This window comes from Saccoglossus kowalevskii, chromosome 15 (genome assembly GCF_978046115.1).
Source record: "Saccoglossus kowalevskii chromosome 15, keSacKowa6.1, whole genome shotgun sequence".
NCBI classification, from domain to species: domain Eukaryota; kingdom Metazoa; phylum Hemichordata; class Enteropneusta; family Harrimaniidae; genus Saccoglossus; species Saccoglossus kowalevskii.
In genome coordinates this window covers 26,394,179-26,400,232 of record NC_140655.1, presented here as the reverse complement: position 1 = coordinate 26,400,232, position 6,054 = coordinate 26,394,179, and positions in this window count along the sequence as shown.

The window sequence follows — 6,054 nt, the reverse complement described above, 5'->3', positions numbered from 1 at the left end:
TAGTCCTGTACTCCCCAGAATTTAACAATGGTACTAGCCCAGAATTGACTTTCTGTTCAGCGCGTCTTTGATTGTAGCAATGTTTACGTCACTGTACGAAAATACGCACACTCGCGAATTTGACAACATTCACTTGAACGTTTTAGGATAGTGGGAATAGAAGCAAATAGATGGAAATGCCAGTTACGTCACTTATGAAGATTGATGATTCGATTGCTGGCCGGGATAGATGTACATTTGTATTTAGTGTTCATTTCTATGCATATTGTCTACACCTGCGATTCTCAATTTCGATGTGTAAAATCATATCGCTGCTGACAGATTGTTTTGGTTCTGCGGCTCTCTTGGCATGGGCAACTGATTTTTAAGTTTCTGTTTTTTTAATATTCTGACGTTCACTAGGTCGTATTTTGTATCTACCACTCAGACACTGACAACAAGTAAGTAAACGGGCCGGAACATAGTCAACATGCCAGTGGGACTCTGAAGGCCCGGAGAAAGCGCCATCTTACAAGGGCCTCCACATGGGTAAAAAATAATATGGCTTCTTCCCACTTCACTTTTTATGGGTTTCTGCAGTTTCACTCTTCACATTTTATAAAAAAAAATCAATTCACTTCATTTTTTATAACATAAATATTCTTCACTTCACTTTATATAAGCATTCAATTATTGTACTAATTAATATTACTCAGTAACTAGAAACTTTGCATTTCAGATACAATGATTTATTTCATTACAGATGTTATCAGGGTGAACAACTTTCATACTAATAAAGCACAATAGATAGTACTGCTGTTTCTGTTAGTCCCCGATTTGAATTATCAGTAGTCAAAAAACCGGCATACCGGTATACAATATACCTTCTGTGCATCCAGTCATAACTCAGCTATATATTGTTTTTTGTCATCTTAAGCACATACATCTCATATTGAGGACATGATGCATGTGCAGGAGTTCATGATTGGACCAAAGATATGTGACTACATGTATTTTATTTGTGTGACTGCTGGTAAATGAGAAGCATATTATAAACTCTTTCCCTGCAAATAGACTAATAATATCATCTTTGAAGTTAGGAAACAAATGCATACAATAGACATTTATCATGATGCAATCATTTATTTAAATTTCTTGAACATTCATAATTGTTACATAAACAACATTTTTCATGTTACTTTCTGTTTTAAAGCAGGATGAAATGTTGTAAACATAGAGACACTATTATAGCCATGCCGTAGTTGATTTATATTCTGAGTTGGCAAGTAATATTATCAATAATCATTAATACTTATAATAAATTTCAAAACAAGAATATGATAGTGCAATAAACTAATTCAGTGACATGACAAGCTTAAATCGGTAGAAATCTTCTGGAGTCATGTTACAGAAGAAGAAACTTGAAACTGACCTACTCAATTGCAAGTTTCAACACTTTATATTGTTTTATAATTTTGTGTCCCCAGGGAATTACATTTGTAGTCTACATGTATTCGTATCTGAGGTTGACCAAAATTGTTTTTGACAATATATTCCCCAAATATACATGTTTGAAAGCCCAATTTATAATCAGATGCTCAATAAGAGCTATCACTCTCAAATACATTGCATCAAATCGTTTACTGTAATTAAGCTCACACGAGTCCTAAATATCAATTTTGACAAAAACTGACAAAAAACGCACCAAAAATACATATTTCAAAGCCCAAATTTTAATCAGTACTGAATCTCACGTGACTTTATAAGATATATTACTCTCAAATACACTGCATCAAAACCTTTCATGTAATCAAGCTCACAAAGGTCCAAAATATTAATTTTGACCAAAAATGACAAAAAAAACACCAAAAATATGTTTCAAAGTCCAAATTAAAAAAAAAAACATATCATAAAAACTTGTTCTTTATTCATAAAAGTGTTATCATTCTGATGTGTAGGCGTGAGTTGACCTATGAACTATGACCCGAACTACCAGCTGCAGAGTACAACATGACAATAGCATAGATCGAGTTTTTCAATCACTTTTCACAACATCGCAGACGTTTGCTAGCATATCAGCTCTGATGACAACTCGCTTATAATGAATGTTTACCGGGGTTTAATCGTTTCACCGAACTATCAGTCACAGGATGTGACTTGATGACAGCATATGTCACATTTCCAAGCAATTCTATCATATTTTTAATCACTTTTCACAACATTGCAAGCGTTTTTCTATAGATTACAACAAACGCAACTTTTAGTTGAATCTTCATGCATATCTTTGATCTTTCCTTGAACATTCATGATATTCACCATATTTGACAGTCACGAAAAAAAAACACATTTAATGTATGTATATCTTTACCATATGTGTGCGAAAAGTGCAAAAAAATAGTTACCCCTACTGTTTTGCTCAGTTGGTCTCTCATTCAGGGACTTTTAACGATTGATGTAGCTTAAGTTTAAGATCGGGCGATTACTTACATACTATGCTACGAGCAACGAGTGAATTGAATGCAAATTTGCGGTCATTTTATGTTTGAAATTTATATCAATTGATTTTGTATGTTTTCTGAGTGAGTAGACCTATGTCCTCTTATATAATGAACGTTTGCAAGACCTTTAATCCCGAACCACCAACCGCAGAATGCAACACGACATCAACATAGGTCAGATTTCCGGGCAGTTCTGCCATCTTTTCAATCACTTTTAATAATTTTCGAAAGATAATCAATGGCCAAGTCTTTCCGAAGACAGCTGAAATTCGTAAAAACTCTGGATTCATCATTATGTATAAAATATAATAAACTTTGTGTGATTTATGTACAATAATTTACCCATAATGCTTGATGGAGCGGAAATGCATGGTATCTGTGCCATGTGTCATTATCATTGAATTGTCTAAATATGCTTGTATACGTAATTATCCTTAGCTATTTCTCGGTTACAATTTAGTTTTTGGTAAATATTTGTGTTTGAGACCGAGGTAGAATTTATAATACGAGGTGTTCCTTTTTTAATTTGCAAGGTTTAGCCAAAAAATTTTGTGCTGTTATTTGTGCTAATACTTTTGAAAACCGCCGGCGAGTGGTACTCCCATAGTTGAAGTATAACGGTTATGCGCGGTCGTTTTGAACACCATTTTCACGGTCAAGCTGATCTCTTCGACTCCTAATGTTAAAATATTCAGCCATAAGATCACAATTTTGGCCATAATTTCGCACAAATGCCAATTTTGGAGTCAAAAGCGCCAATCTTTTTAGGTCCAGTGTGCAACTGGCTGCGGAGTACTCACATGCACCCAAAATCTAAGTTAGTACCAGTATCCCCTACCCCGGACTCTTAACAGTGCCCAACTATATCCTGGTGGTCCCGAACATTCGTTAGTAACAGTTGATAAATACAACTGTTTTACATCAAACATCAACAAAACTTTATTTTATGTAATTTTTGAATACATGAGGTATATAGAATATAGCTGTGAAAAACACAATTTCAAATTGCGGTTCTGTTAATAAATTTGGACGGAAATTATTTCTCGTGAAGTTTAGCATGACACGTCATAACGTTGATTATTTTTTTGGCACATTACTTTTTGGTTATTAAAGACGAAGTATTTCCGAAGACTCTAATATGGTTCACCCGTTAGACTAAATTTAAAACCACAGTTATATTTCTTGCAGTATGCAAGAGTGATTGTAAAGCATCAAAAACAAGACTGATTGTAAATATATTTATACTACATAAGAGTTGCAAAAAGTATTGCATCTGCTTGAAATATCTACGCTGAATGAATTTGACGCATGCGTATTTACTTTCCTCTGTGTTGAGATTTTTTATATTTGGTACGCTAAGCACTTCCGTTTATGGTAGAACATCGTATGAATCGCATGGCAATGTTTAGTCTTTTATCCTGTATAATCATAGAGCTATTGTTCATTAGTTACATGAAAAATGAAAAAAATCTTATTCAAAATTTGCTATTTTAGAATAGTTCCATAGTAAAACACAATATTAAAGCAAAATAAATAATTGATATAATTCGGGTATCCCACTAGTCGCTATACATATATTGTTTTCACGCGATGTCACCCGCCTATAATTTGAGATTTGTAAAAGACACTACTGACAATATGACCATCATTTTCTCGAAAAACTGTTCAAGTCAATAAACTTACATTTGCCTCGACTACAATTTATTTATTTATGTGTAGCTTCTCTGTTGTTGAGAGAGAAAGAACCGCGTGACTTGTTATTTGCCTCTCAAGTATAATTCTATTCTCTCCCTTCACCGGACACACTGTTTTAAATATCGTGGGAACGTAGATCAGTGGCAATCTCGAGCATACTAAAAAAATGAGCCCCAGGAATACAACTTTTTCAAAATTGTTGTATGGTTTTCAGTCGTGTGATATTTAGCAGATATTTCGAGAGCGATTACATTCAGTCGATGGTTGTAAGCACCACTGCTTTCAACACAAGCACGAACGCCAATGAACCATAATATTTCCTGAATATTGACTCTAGTTGTCAGTTTCAGAAATTCTAAAATAGGCACATACTCCCATATTCCAGGTCAAAATTTCAAAGTTATAATCTCTAAAACATTGCCTCAGGTTGTCAGTTTCACAAAAACGATGCAAGAAGCTCGTATTGTAGACCAAGATACGTCTCAAAGTTCAGACTCTGGAAGATTTGTTCTGATTATCAGTTATAAAAAGAATTTTGCCAGAGGCTCGCACTCTAAGGTTAGGACACCTTTCAAAGTTCGTCATTATTGAACATTGCTTCAAGTTGTCATTTTCTAAGCATACTGCAAATGAATCGTATGACAAGATATCTTTCAAAATTCATCTTTTTCTACATTCCACTCCGTTATCAGAGGATGTTTTCGGATGTTCTTACTTTAAAGCGGGAGGGTCGTCACTTGCGCACGCGTGGGAATTGAGTCCGAATCGACAACACACGCTAAAAACGCGAAGGCTCATGGTAGACGCTTGTTTGTAAACAATGACACGCTATGGCCATTTGACGCATGCGCAGGTGGCGACTCTCTCTCCAAAATATCTTTTGGGTGCCAGTTATCACAGGAAGCAGTAGAGGTGGCACACACTCGGTACCTTTAAAAGTTTTCCTTCAAGCATTAGTTTAGGTTGTCTATTTCAAAGACTGCTGACAAGAGAATCATACTCCTCGTCAGGGTATCTTTCGAAGTTCAACTCTCAAAAATTGTTGTCAGTTTCAAAGAATGCTGCAAGGGACTTTTCAAAGTTCATCTTTCGGACATTGCTTATTAATTATGAAGGAATGCTGCCAGAGGCTCATACTGCAGGTCGCGATACCTTTTAGAGTTCAGTACTCTTAAACATTGCTTCTGGCTATCAGTTATAAAAGCGATGTTGTCAGAGGCTAATACTCTAAGGTCAGGATACCTTTCAAAGTTTATCTTTCTTGAACATTGCTTTAGGTTGTTAGTTATAAAAAATGTTGCTGACGGATGCTCGTCATCCATGTCAGGTTACCAAGGTTTCTTTTTTTCTAGGTAAACTTTTGATTTGACTGCTGTGTATCACGTTGTACAGACTGACTGGGGCTTGTCTCCTGGGATGGTTTCGAAATAGTACTGTATGTACTAGAGATATACCTACATATACGAATAAAGATCAAGATATTCACAGCTTTTCTGTAGTTCTATTCTAGTGACTATGCTATCTAAGTAACGTATCTTTGACAGACATCTTGTTCAAATGTCTTAATTTCTGCACTTAATTTATACAAGAAACAAGGGGTTTAGGACAACAAGGAGGAAGACAGATGTTTCCTCTTTTCTTCATCTAAAATACAGGTGAGGTAAAAATAAAAATTCTTATTATCCATATTCTAAATACACGTTTAGACTAATCTTATCAGTATTCAATTACACTTTGTGTTGGTTGCACGTTCCCACTTAGACACAGGTATCTGTTACATTTGATTGCAAACTCCTCCTGTTTAAGCCAATAAGGCACATTTTCCTCAACATCTCTGAAAATATACGAGATAGCTATAGCAAACTTGAACTGCTCCGAGATT